The sequence below is a fragment of the Hibiscus syriacus genome, unplaced genomic scaffold (genome assembly GCF_006381635.1).
Source record: "Hibiscus syriacus cultivar Baekdansim isolate YM2019G1 unplaced genomic scaffold, ASM638163v2 tig00110319_pilon, whole genome shotgun sequence".
In the NCBI taxonomy this organism is placed as follows: domain Eukaryota; kingdom Viridiplantae; phylum Streptophyta; class Magnoliopsida; order Malvales; family Malvaceae; genus Hibiscus; species Hibiscus syriacus.
In genome coordinates this window covers 1,313,300-1,328,129 of record NW_024062678.1, presented here as the reverse complement: position 1 = coordinate 1,328,129, position 14,830 = coordinate 1,313,300, and the positions used below count along the sequence as shown (strand labels likewise).

The 14,830-nt window shown below is 33.6% G+C and overlaps 2 long non-coding RNA genes and 2 pseudogenes across 2 annotated transcripts; 1 reads left to right on the top strand and 3 right to left on the bottom strand.

Moving 5' to 3' along the window:
- Positions 1-1,901: 1,901 nt before the first annotated feature.
- LOC120117317 lies at positions 1,902-2,340 on the bottom strand. Its single transcript, XR_005515614.1, has 3 exons — positions 2,236-2,340; positions 2,059-2,153; positions 1,902-1,974 (listed from the first exon to the last, which is right to left on the bottom strand). It is a non-coding gene; the product is annotated as an uncharacterized LOC120117317 (long non-coding RNA).
- A 4,407-nt stretch (positions 2,341-6,747) lies between these two features.
- Positions 6,748-7,525, top strand: LOC120117117 (annotated as a pseudogene).
- A 620-nt stretch (positions 7,526-8,145) lies between these two features.
- On the bottom strand, positions 8,146-9,570 carry LOC120117458. Its single transcript, XR_005515631.1, has 3 exons — positions 9,515-9,570; positions 8,817-9,425; positions 8,146-8,492 (listed from the first exon to the last, which is right to left on the bottom strand). It is a non-coding gene; the product is annotated as an uncharacterized LOC120117458 (long non-coding RNA).
- Positions 9,571-13,149: 3,579 nt separating this feature from the next.
- Positions 13,150-14,292, bottom strand: LOC120117181 (annotated as a pseudogene).
- Positions 14,293-14,830: the final 538 nt, after the last annotated feature.

Below are 14,830 nucleotides of genomic sequence, written 5' to 3'. Positions count from 1 at the left end.
GATATAGCATCAATGGGTTGATGGCACCATACACATTAGTTATCCAAGAGCACAAGAATATCACAACAAAATAAATACTACACAATGCTACAAAAGGTTGAGGACAATCTAGATACTAGTTTAGAACAACCCAATTCGAAACAGTGGATACTTTAAGAAATTCCAGCATCAACAAACGATAGTGTTACAGAAAAGCTGAAGAGCCTGTAAATGGTGAGGAAAGGCTTAAGAATTACTAATAAAATATTTTGGAAGTTTAAACAGCATTTGTTTAACTTTACGAACATGGAGAGCAACTAACTGTATAAACCAATATTGACTTCCATCCTATTTACAGACAAAATCCTAAATGTATGGATATCAAATCAAACAAATAATACAAACAACCAAAAAATCCTTCAATTTCATACCAATCACCAATGTTTTCATAGTAATCCTTCAATTCATATAAGTAATCAGAAAAATCAAAATTTAGAATACAGATTTCTGTTCTAAAAGGCATGGTTTACACGGTCATACTGTACGACCAAGGTTCTGATATCATACTTGCTGTGGCATGTATTCCCACTAATTCCTAGATCATAAACAGACCAATCAATTTAAAAAACTGTCAAAATCAATATGGAATACCAAAACCACCTCAAACAAAGCACATAACATTTAGGGAACCTAAGAATCAAACTTAGTCACAACTAAAAAAGAATGATGTTCTAGGCTTACTGTACACAACAATGGCAGATACTCTAATCTTTGAGCATCGAGAACCATTAGTATCTTTGAGTGATCCATCATTGTCACTGTAATCGGAATCTGATGATGTAACATCACCATAGAGAAATATGATCAGAACCCTAAGAATCCAGAGATTTAGCCTGCCTGGCATTTAACTCTCCTTTTGCGCAAGTGTGGCGGCCGATATGGGTTATTTGTCTTTTAGGATCTTCTAAAGTCAACTTAAAACTCGGAAAACCGATTCTTTATCCTTGGAACTGCCCGCAGCACCGTGAGTTGGGTTCCACTAGTAAGGCCATAATTGAAAAACATTTGCAAGGATGTGACAAAACTGGACACCTGAAGCACATTTACATTACATCTGAAGTAGAAGAAAAAAAAATAACATTTAGAATTAACTTCTGACCCTGAGTTGTGATGATTTGCTTACATTCAGAAATAGAACCTTGGGATCTATAAGAACCAAATGAAGGCAATGCAGAAGAGATGCATAAACCTGTACACAACAAGAACATTCAGTTAATATTTGAAGAGAAATATCTGATTTAATTTTGTCATTTCTCTTCACGGGTAAGGAAAGCATGGGAGGAAAGATATACCTTGACATGATAATTCTTCCACGACCAACTCTTGGAGGCTAATAAGCCCATCTTCCTAAAAACCTAATTTATAAAATTAGAAAAAAATAAACTTTAGCAACATGTAACAGATGTCATCAAAGCCATGTAGAGAACTTACCTGAATAGTTGATTGCCAATATCAATCGAAAAGAAGAACCGTCCTTGAATATAGTTCGTCAGCATAGTAAAGGAGCAGTTTGAACTTCCATAAACTACCATTTCGCGGTAATTTCTTCCCCATTTCAATAGCACTCTTTTGATTGCCAGTTGAAGAATACAGGAGATTACATTCATATGCATACGAGCAATGATGTGGAGAATAACATTTACCAACTATCATCTTGCAGAGAGAATTTTCGTTGGTTTTCACCGACAATATGTCTGGGGATTAAAAAGAACGCTAATGAATTTGAGCAGCATAAAAATAAAACAAAAATGGATAACAAAACGAAGTGAAATTGAAAGAACCTGAGAGTTTCCAAGCATTCCAAAACTGGTTTACAAAGAAGCAGTGGAGTTTGCTTTGGCAAGAAAAAATTCATTAGTTTGGTGAGGAGTCAATAAGCAAAGCCCAGGACGAGGAATTGATATCGAGATAAACTCGATGGCTGACATCATAGATCTGGGGAACAAGGATAAGATTAGTTTCTATATAACAGATAAAAGAAAAGAAAAACAAGAACAATAGTGATTGAAACTCAAATACCAAGCGGCAAGTGTTGGAAATGTAGGGACCGAATCGTGTTGAAATTGGGAGGCATTGGCAACAAGTTGGATGAGAAAGAACAGATCGGAAGTCACCTGAAACCAAAATTTGAGATGCATTATCACATAAAAAGTTAGAGTACAGAAAACGGTGGAGTTTGCGAAATAATAAAGACACCTCGTGGGCAGGGAGGTCGGAGGCGGCAGAGATGAAAGAATAGTGAGAGTGGAGAAGATTAGGGTTGTAAAAGTTGAGGATGGAAGGAGGGCTCGTTAGAGTTTCTCTTCAGAGTGAGAAACGCCGTTCTCCATGATCTCACCGCCGTCATTGACGCAAAAGAACGAATACTACACGCTTGGTATGTAGTACGCGTGGTAATTGGACTGCGGCCCCAATTCAATCAACCTTAAGTAAGTTGACTGCTTAAGGCCCATGTCTCAACCAAAAATTAAAATTAAAATATAAAAGGTTTGATTCAGGGGGAAAATTAAAATAATAAAAAAAATTGTGGTCATGAACTTATACTAGTTTAATTATAGATCAAAAGATTAAATAATTTTTTATGAGGACTTAATTGATTCAATTGAAAACTTAATTGAATAAATCACCACGTGCATGAGTTAAGGAATGACTAATTTAAACATGGGTAAATATTGGTTTTATGAAGGATAATCCAAATTTAAAATTAGAAAATTTGGAGGCTTTTCGTCTTGACAGTATTACTAACAAATTTCCATTATTCTTCCTTTTTGTTCTTATTTTTCTCTCAATCCTCCCAACTCCTCAAAATCCAAAGATTTCTAAATCAACTTATTTTAATCCAAATTTGATGAGCTCAAACATTTCGAGTTATTCGAGTCGACAAGTCCTATTTTATAACTCGAATTTGACTTTAAATTTTTTCAAGTCGAGTTTATAAAATTTGAGTCGAGTCAAATTTCGAGTTTCTATTTAAATTTAATTGTAAATATAATATTATGACATTATTTTATTCTAATTTAAATGGTTTTTATAACCATACATAACATATATATTTCTTCATATATATTTTCATATGTGATATAATATTATAAAATATAGAGACTTGACTTAAACTTGAAAATCAATCCACTAATTACTAAAAATTTTGAGTTATTCAAGTTGTATTTTACAACTTGATTTGAACTTGAAATTTTTTCAACTCGAGTTTATGAAATTACAACGTAAAATCAATTTGAGCTGAGTTTTTTCGAGTCCAGTCGAGTTTTACTCACCCCTACTTGAATGAGTATATGGAATGTAAAGGAGTGTTCGAACTTTAATTTTAATCGAATTAACTGAATCAAAAAATTTATACATTGTTTACTATAGATTTATAACGTATTATGTTAGAAAAAGTTTGCATCCCCACCCCGACCACACACACATATAAAGTATATATATGATTTTATAATGTAGCAAGAATTTTATAGCTGCCCTAGAAGATAAGGCATCAAGATCTTCTTCAGGTTCCCCTACTTTCCTTGTCCTCTTAACATTTCCATATTCCCCCTACGGTTTTTGATACAACAGTGTAAGTCGTCCTAAATCGTAAAACCCTAAAATCTTATATCTTAATAATATCAATTCCTTGGTTTCCATATTATTTGCTAAGAAGTTTGGTGAAGATTAACTAGAGTGGACACGCATGGGAAATTGTCTGAATTATTGTACTTTGATGAAAGCAACATCCACCCAACGCAATAGATGTGAGGATGGAGGTGGGTACAAATACTTGCCATTGCTCTTCATAATCATATATACATTGTATATGTATAAATCAAACGATTTCCATAATTAAAATGATTATTTTTTATTGATTTTCAATTAAAATACATTGTTTACAAATATATTTAAATATTCATTATCAAATATTGGATAATCTTTTAAAAAAACTATATAATAATAAAACCATACACGCATACGACACAGTGCAGTTGCTTAGCCAGACGCGATGTGTTTTTGTTGTTTTCCGGATTTAGATTTGTAGAGATAGCGGCGCCGGTCGGTGGGCCTGGTGGGGACGCCTACTGGCTGCTGCATGCCGGACCACACTGACATTTGTGGATTGTAATTCTCTAATCCAACGTGTTGTCATAATGCCATCTTCATCTACTCGTGGGCCTTAGCTTATTTACAGCACTTTTGATGGGATTATAAATACAAAATACATGAACTTTCAATACTATAATTATAAGATAAAATTTACAAATAATCCCTAATAATAAAATATTACTTTATTAAGTTACTCGATTGTTAAAAATTATACTTAATGTAAAAATAAGTGTTCATATTATACTTAAAGTTAAGTTTAGGGTTTTATTTAAAAATAGGTGTAATATTTTCAACGTTACACTTTTAGGTGTTTGGATCGTTAACATCGTTAAATTATGGCGTTAAGTGACACGTGTCATACATATAAAATTTAATTTTTTTAAAATAAACTTTTAAATTTTTATAAGCCTGATATGTGTCACTTAATCGTTGAATTTAACGGCAGACGCCTAAAAGTGTAACATCGGAAACATTAGACACCTATTTTTAACGAAATATTCTTTAAGCGCCTAAAGTTAACTTTGAGTAGTTTGACAGTTATTTTTGCATTAAGTCTAAAAATTATAAAATGGTTCTGACTATAGGGCGTTGTTTTAGTGAGTCACTCGACTATTAAAAGTTACAAAGATGGTCAACCGGCTATTCATGTGTTTCAAACTTATAATTTTCCGTTAAAAACTTGTTGACTGAGATATGATAAAATCATATTTTAATGATGTTTATTGTATTATCGTTGCTTTCAAGCACTAACTCGACGATATAATATTCCAAGTACTGACTCGATGTCATAACATAAACGGAGAGTCGGTCTACAAAATACAACTACGATTTTGAAAACTTGTTGACTGAGATATGATAAAATCATATTTTAATGATGTTTATTGTATTATCGTTGCTTTCAAGCACTAACTCGACGATAATATTCCAAGTACTGACTCGATGTCATAACATAAACGGAGAGTCGGTCTACAAAATACAACTACGATTTTGAGATCAAATTTATCATTCTTAGTCACAAGTTAACATCTAGCTCAAGCGGACGATATTTTTTAACGAAAATGATGAGTTTGAAACATATGAATATTGAGATGTTCATTTTATAACTTTAATAGTCGAAAAATTCAAAAAAAATAACGTATTATAATTAAAAATAATTTTATAACTTTTAATAATCTCAATAAAACAACGCCTATATAATAAGGAATACTTACCCAAAAAATTATCAATCCACGTCTTTATTCTCTTAAGATAAAGATAATAAAAATTTAAATTTAATATGTTTTTGATTTAACAATGAAAAAATTAAGATAAATTTCTCTTTTATATGCCTTTTCAATGAGGTTTGCTACTTTTGCAAAAGGTGATTTAAACTCCTAACAGATATTCCACGTTGGTCTAAGGAAAAGCGTTTATATCTCATCTCATTTCACAACGTTTCTATTGACATCATAAGCATTTATTCCGCTCTTCAATCTGGAAATGTCACAATTTTTTAATTAAATTAAAGAAATATGTAACATTAAAGATTAAATGTATATTATTAATTTTGTTTACATCTTCATTAAATATTTATGGCTAATAGCTCAATTGAAACATTTATATAATTAAATAGCACATTGTTAAAAAATAAAAAAAAAGACAATAATAAAGTGATCATCAGTTTAATTTTTCCTAAATTATAATATATGTGTGAAGTTTGCATGAGCGACGTTTTTGTTTGAGTTGTCTTACATCAATGACAATTACTACATGACTGAGTGAGGATCAATAATCAATTTTACTGAGATAAAGTTATATCAAATATTAAAATTTATTATAAAAATGAATATATATATATATATATATATATATATATATATATATATAAACAAATGAAGTGTAGTTATCAAAATAATAATTCAAGACGAAATCAGACATAAAAATAAATAATGAAGTTAAACATTTTTAAATGAAATAAAAGAAATATGAAAAATACTCTTTTATTTTAATCTTTTGATAAATATAGTTGATGTAGGTCGTTACACAATTTTAAAATATTTTCGACCATTCTTTGATACTCGAGATTTTTTGGTCATTTGTCTCTCATGATACAACAATTAATGATCAATTAACAATAGCATAAACTTTCAAGATCACGAACTATTTTTTGTCTTTACCTATCACTGCAAAAAACTAGAAAAAAAGAATTTTTTTTCAAGATTTAAGAAATTCTTAAATTCCGAAATGTGTTAAAACTAAAAGGTTAATTTTCTATTTACAGAAGATTTTCAAAGAGATTTACTTAAATTAAATATATTTTAACATTTAAATTTAAACATATAATAATATTTTAATTTAAAATATCAGAAGATTTTAAATTCCTTTTATTATTCAAATTTAAGTAGATATTATCTTAATTTATAATTTCAAAAAAAATTATCTCTTAATATTCAAATTAAATAGATAATACATATTAATTTAACATATTAAAAAATAATTATCCTATTACTGTTCAAATTAAAAAAATATCTTAATTTATAATATTCAAAAGCAATATAAATTTAATTAAACATTAAATTCACCGATAAATTCACTTTTTTCCCCAAACAATTGTAACGGTATTGGTGGAATGCCTGCTAAAATGCGGCCAAAACGCAGAAATTCTGTCAAACATTCACCCCTTTCTTCTGAACCCATAACCCTGTAAAACCCAAGCCGGCAACATTGGCGACAAAAGCAGAAATCAATAACAAAATACTAGGAAAACTGAATGCTACCACCGCCTGCAGGAAACGCTAAACACCTCATCCACATGTCCCCACCGCTTTCCCCCGGAGAGCCATAGATGTATTCTACTTCAACCCCAACGTGTAAACAGGTGGCGGCCTTACTCCAACTCCAATACCTCCGAAGCTAACGCATTCACTGTCTTAGTCATTGTCTTTCTCTATTTTGCTCTGCTTTTTCGCCGCCATCCGCTGCTTGCTTCGTGGCGGAGGAGGTGGTCGCCACCATCGGTATTCGAGCAACAACCAGCTTCCCCTAACCCGACAAGAGCTCGAGCAGAAAGCCCGCCCCAGAGACAGCTGCGGCAAACATGGTTGAAGCTCCGAAGTGGTTTACCGACTGGCATGAAGCTGGCGGGAAGGCTGAGTGTGCTATTTGCTTGTCTGGATTCCATGTACAATGTATACAGAAGTGGTTGTCTTCTCACTTTTCTTGTCCCACTTGTCGTTGTAGTTTCTTTCGTCATCACCATCATCGGAAGGAATTTCCAATCAATGCGTTGACAACATTTCCCGACCAGTGATGCCCCGGCAGGGACCGTAGCAGTTTTGGTTGTTATTTCGTAGCGAATGTATATGTAGATGGCCTCTTACCCTTTTTTGGGTTATTAACATTCAAAACCTTTGCAAACGGGAGAACTTCAATTGACATGTCATCCATTAATCATGGTTGAACATAAGCTTTGGTAGTATATGTATCAGATTTCAAATCTAGATAACTCACGCACATCTACATCTACAAAATGACAAAGCAATTTAAACCCGTAGATGTACAGTCAAACAAGCAGTTCGAATTAGGATGGATGGTCGGGTCGGGTCGGGTTTTTGGTACCCCGATTCGATCCGAGAACAAAGGATCCTCCCCCGAGACCCGACCAAAACAAAAATTCATCGAACTCGACCCATATAACTTAGAAACCCGACTCGACCCGAAATAAATAAAATATTTTTATTCAATAAAAACAGTGACTTAATTGAAAAATATATAGAAAGGAGTATTATTGTAATTATTCCTAAATATATAAGATAATTATATATATTTTTCGGGTCGGGTATTTTCACTCTAAACCCGACCCCGACCCGAACTCCACACTTAAAAAACCTAACCCAAACCTGATTTTTTTTATAAAAAAAACACTCGATCTGGTCGGGTTCAATGCCCATCCCTAGTTAGAACTAGAATCATCTACGGAAAACAGTATCATCTTTACCAATGAGACCACTCCTTGGGTTTCATTGCTTTCCAGGATGTTACAAAAAAGAAGAAACTTACATTACATGATTGTGAAGAGCAAGCAACAATGCTATCCTTATAGAATACAACCGTCTATATGTTACACTACAAACACTCTACCATATAATCATACTTATAAACCATGTCTCATACATTTATCATGGGATGAACATGAGACACCAAAACGAAAAATCAAACGGACTGACTGAAAACCAAGCCAAACTGACAATCTCAAAACCCGAAAAATCCAAACCACAAAATGCAGAAGGAAACAGCAAAATAACACAAGTATATATCTAGAAGCACTTCCTGTGAACAATGGCAGGTCCGGATTCGTCGTACTCTGCTTTCGATATCCACATCTACATTCGATGCAAACAATACACAACGTTTAGAGTCGATGGAAAGATTAACATTGTCTGAACTATGAATAATTAATCCATATATGAATAAGAAGAATTTTATCCAAGGGAATAGCAATATCATCAGAACTCAGAAGCATTCAACAAAAAGTGTGAAGCACATTAAGCATTCCACCGATTTCATTCTTGAATTTAGGCTCGATAGTTCAGCTCGTCGAAGGGAGACCGAAACCTTTCAGCTCATCAAAGGAAGTGTAGGAAATAAAACAACAATCTAAGCCTTAAACAACACTCTTGTGAAAACATTATAAACATAACCCATACCTGCTGGAATGTGCTAAGAGAAGCCAAAATAGACCCACCAATCCAGACACTGTACTTTCTCTCTGGGGGTGCCACCACCTTGATCTTCATGCTACTCGTGCAAGAGCTGTGATTTCCTTGCTCATTCGATCAGCAATACCGGGAAACATGGGATCCACCGCTAAGCACTATATTACCGTACAAGTCCTTTCTAATATCGACATCACATTTCATGATGGAATTGTAGGTGGTCTCGTGAATTCCAGGAGCTTCCATTCCGATAAGTGATGGCTGAAATAAGACCTCAGGACAACGGAAACGCTCCGCTCCAATGGTTATTACCTGACCATCAGGTAGCTCATAACTTTTCTCAATTGATGAGCTGCTTTTCGCAGTTTCAAGCTCCTGCTCGTAGACGAGTGCCACGTAAGCAAGTTTTTCCTTGATGTCACGTACAATTTCTCGTTCAGCAGTTGTGGTGAATGATAACCCCTCTCTGTAAGGATCTTCATCAAGGCATCTGTTAAATCCCGTCCAGCGAGGTCAAGCCTGAGGATGGCGTGGGAAGTGCATAACCTTCATAGATTGGAACTGTGTGACTGACCCCATCCCCAGAATCCAACACAATACCTGGAAACAACAGCATTATCAACAAATTAGCAATCAGACTTTGAGAAAAAATCATGTTGTCTCAAGTAAACCATCATACGAATACGAACCTGTAGTACGCCCACTAGCATAAAGCGATAGAACTGCCTGGATTGCAACATACATGCAGGAACATTAATGTTTCGAACATTATCTGCGTCATTTTCTCCCTTGGCCTTAGGATTCAGAGGTGCTTCAGTAAGAAGCACAGGATGTTCTTCCGGAGCAACACGAACTCATTGTAGAAAGTGATGCCAGATCTTTTCCATGTCATCCCAATTGCTAACAATACCATGTTCAATAGGGTATTTCAAAGTGAGAATACCTCTTTTAGATTGAGCCTCGTCCCCTACATAGGCATCTTTCTGCCCCATCCCCACCATAACACCCGTGTGCCTCGTCGTCCAACAATACTAGGGAAGACAGCCCTAGGAGCATCATCTCCGGCAAACCCAGCCTGTTAGAGGAAATAAGTAAGGGATCTTCAATCTTCAAACTTAAGTGAAAAACAGAGGCACCAGAAAATAAATATCATATTGTCTCACCTTAACCATTCCAGTACCATTATCAACAACAAGAGGCTGGATCATCGGTGTCTGCCATACTTTAGATTGACCTATGAATAGAACACAAGCAGATAAACATTTTGAAGAATATAACATAAACTTTCATAAAAGACATTAAAAGGAAAAAGGAAAAAGGTGGCATTTTTGCAAAAACATAAAATTGCTAAAACTTCACATGCAGAAAACACTTATATGACATCTTGAGCTAACACATGTAGGTGGGGAAAAACACAGCCAGACAATGATAAAAGCCTAGTAAATTTATCTAACACAGCAAGGAAACTGTAATTGGGTACATCTAGAAGCTGGTGTTTTAACTATATAAAGCATCATTGCAGTTCTTAGTTCAGACACCAATCTAGTTACAAATGTAACTCTAGTAGTTGTATCTCCTCCGAAAGCCACGATGTCATTCTTCCAAGCTTTCGGAACTCAATAAGATCTCTGTATCGTATCCTACAGACAGTTAGGACATCTTGACGCCGACAGACCCACATAATCTACAATCCACTATCTGACAACCATATTTATATAGTCTGTCAACTTGCAAATAGTCATCGTTTCTATATGCCTAACACCAGCACTAAAGGTCAGTATATAAGTCACTAGGTTAAAAATTGAACTTTTCTCTCTCCCATCTCTTTTGAGGACTGTACATCGTCATCTATCTGTTTCACTTTCACCGAACAACCAGCCGCTGCTCTCCACTTAAATTATAAAGAGTGAGCCACCAAAAGCCGTCTCAACCCAACTTTTTCCATCAACACTAGCCATTTCAGCCGCCAAAGGTTACAGTTACTAGTAAGGACCCAGATCATCGAAATCAGCATAAGCAAGTTTCTCAAGCACATCGATCAGAGAGCAATATTCAAACAGACTGTGATAAACAAAATGGTTCCTGTAGCTACTCCTATACACGAGAACTTTACATGATACAACTTTTCACATGCTCTTGAAATCGAACCGCAGGTGGATATATCCCCGAGATGTCAGAATAAAAACAAGTGCAACTCAGAGATGATAATTCACAATCGAAAAGCGAAAGTGCAAACGATAGTTCATAACATACAGTTGGGAGCAAAAGAAGAACAAAGTTTACCTGAAAAACCATAAAACGTGACGGCAAAGCTAGCACAAGGATGGCAAAACAATGAAAAGAATAAGAAGGGAAAGGAGCAAACCTGATGAAGTGACGATGGAAGGCAGGAAATGGCAAGATGATGAAGGGACTCTAGAATAATGGGGTAGTGGCAAAAGGCAAGTGGACCGCTCCTCTCTTTTTTCATGGCTGTCTTTTTCCTAACCGAATATAAGAAGCTTTTATGTTTCCACTTTCCACAAGTATTTATTTCATATTTATATGAGCATAAATTACTTTTTCTTAAAGCTTTTTTAACACGAAATTATAATTTTTTTCGAATATATAATTACATTAATTGCATAATTAATTTTACTTATGTTACAATCTTTATTCAACTTTCTCCCTTTTTATCTAAATTTTTCAATATTAATTCTAATAGTTGTTTTGATGCCATAGGGTTATTAATGACAGGGATGGAACCATGACTCTAATTCAATAGGGACAAAATAATTAATAATAAAAAAAAGAAAAAAAAAATTAAACTTGAAGGTGTCCATAATTTTATCCCTGATTAATGGTGAATGAATCGAATTTTATAAATTTTAATTTAGTTTAATTTTATAAAATTTAAAAAATAATTTAAATTTGATCCGATGGAATTTTATACATGAAAAGTTTTGGATTTAAAAATATCCAAATATATTCATGTTTTTTAAAATATTTTTAAGCATATTTCCATTTTGCTAGGTTCTTTTAACCTAAAACTTTGATTTTTCTCCGAAAGTAAACTCTTTTTGATGTGAGCTTACTGAACTCTTTGCTAAAGATTCATATATTCTTAGACCTAACCTAGAGAAGAAATTTATTACTATTTTTTATTAATATAAATAAGTATAAGGTAATATCTGTTTAAAGATAACTTCATTATTTAATATTAAACATTCATACATCTTATATTCTTAGTGTTCTCAAAATCTCAAAGGATAACAATAATTCTCTAACCACCGAAGTCGCTCAATTAAGCTATCCTTGATATTCTAAATTTTCATTTTCTGTATTTTTCAATATGCTTTTGATTCTTACATTTATGTAATTTTGTCAGTAAAATTATAAGAGTTTAGTGATAAACATTTTAACAAATAAATTGATATAATATCTTGTGAAAATATAATTGAAGATTAGTATTCTTGATAGATTTTTATTTTTTGCAACTATAAATAGAATATAAAATAATTATCAAGTCAACATAGATTTTTACCATTAGAATCTAGGGTAGGTGGAACACCTCTTAAATTTGGAAGAGACGAGTATCGAATTGAAGATAATAATTTTCAAATCGAAATTAAGATAACAAAAATTTGACCATACCCAACTCGAGTCCATCCTTACTTTCATCTCATCATTGTTCTTTTTTCTTTCTTATCTTTTCACATTCTTTTTTCTTAACCAAGTTTTCCTTTCTTTTATGACACTTACCTATTATTCATATGACGATGCTACTACGCTTGACGAGCACGGTTAATGATGAGTATCATTAAATTAATTTATAAAATGTTAAATTATAAAGTATTAAACGTATAATTATAAATTAGTTACAAATCTAAATGTAATTTATTAAATACAATATTTAAAATATTAGCTTTTAGGATAACTATATTATTGACCACTAACTATTTACTCATTTTACTTTAATCATCAGTTTTCAATTTTATCAATCAGTCCACCTAACTATTTAAATATGTCAATCAAGCCACTTGTCGTTAAATATGAACGGAGGAGATGTGACAGTTAATAAAATTTGTATAATTATACATTTAGTCCTCGTTACTTACACATTCTATTAATCTTGTCTTAATATTTAATTCAATAAATTTATTCTACCTTAATTGATAAAATAATTTTTCCAAAACATTTCATTCGAGCTACTTTTTCACCAAAGCATTACCCCTGTCAAATTTGCCAGACCAAAATATTCAAAAAAATATATATAGAGAGAGAGAGACTTTTTAACGTTATACCTACTCTAAATAGTATGTAAACTGAACTCTGCATGGAACACTTACACAATGATGGTCAAAAGCTGCACATTCCATTCCAGTTTCCAAAGGAGAGGATTTCTTGCAAAGAACAGGGCAAGAACAGAAGATTGCAATGGTGCAATGAAGCAAATCAAAACATTCAGTGATAATTGATCTGGATACACGTTGGATTCTGTAGCCTGTGAGGCAATTTTCTCTTTATTAGGAGTAATTACAAGACAGTATCAAACATCTCTCCAAATAACAACTATCATTTTAACAATTGAAGTAGTTTGGTTCGCGAGACAGAAATTAATACCAAAAATGGGTTGGGGGAATTCCATTGTATGTACATAAAAAAGAGAGTGGGATATTGACATGGAGAATTAGCCATCCACTCCAAGCAATGTAACTGACAAGAACAAGCCGAGCCTTTGATCCAACTTTCATTCCCGTGAGCTTGAGATGCATACATGTTTATCAATGGCCTCTCTACAAATCCTTTCAATTGGAACCCTCCTCTCCAAAACGTAAAAACAAGTGATCCACCAATGCAAATTAAGGTACCCAATACCTTTTCTCCACAGCTGGCACTTTTAATCTTCACTTTCTCCATCCTGAATCCGAAACAGAAGCATCAATCAGCTGTGTTATACCTCCGAAGATGTAACTTCACCTCCGGGAATGCAACTTCGCCGACACCACCGACTCGTTCCCTTCAACTGAGATTGTGGACAATGATTGGTCTAGTGTTACCTGAGGAGAACTGCTAGTAGAAACGTCAAACTAGGGATGGCATTGCTCAAGGCAGTGGCTACTGTTGAAGTGTAAGCTAAACCAGCATAGTAAAGATTAATATGAATGGTAGTCCCTAGAGACAACAGCAAAAATATTTTTCCCACGACGTCAAAAGCGGAGGACGAACTGTCCTGTGCTTGCAGATCATACAATGCAACAAGTTATGAACATCATCTTCTTTTTGAAATGGATGCAAGTTTAGAGGTAGCTTACTTTTCAAGAACATAAGCAAGGGGAGCTAGCAAAAGCATGGCAACCAGGTGGCGGTAAACAACAAACAAAAATTGATTGAGGCCCCTGTCAAGGGCGATTTTGATGAGAATGTTTGATCTACCATAAGCAAATTGAACTACCACCATTGCCAGGTAAAACCCACAGTTGTTCATGGTTTCAGTTCAATTCTGTAACTTGTTCATTAATGAATCAGGCTATTTCACTTATTTATAACCATGCAAGACTAAATGCAGCTGTACACCAGCTTGCCTAACGAGCTTTAATAACCTGCCTAATTAACGACGTCCTAGTACTTCAACACCACATATGGAAATTAAAAATCAGTTTTCGACCTCTAAAATTTTAAAAGTATGTTATCCTTTTAAATTTTATAAATCTGTCTTTCAAGTTGTCTTTCAAGTATAATAAAAGTAATATCGAATCAGGATGGAGATGATAAAAAATCTAACCCAAACCAGCCATGATCATCCTTGATTAAGCATAAGCATGCTCGTTTATAAGATTTTGATGGTCTAAAAACGAACCTTAAAATTAAGCTTCTAATAATAAGTACAGGAAAAAATGAATTTTAAGAGTGGAAAAAATAAAATAATTTACTTGCAAATTGTACCTGTTATTGCACTCAATGAATTTCAAGAAAGAAAAGAGGCACGGTCATGCCAACTACTAACCTCCGGAGGGATACGTTTG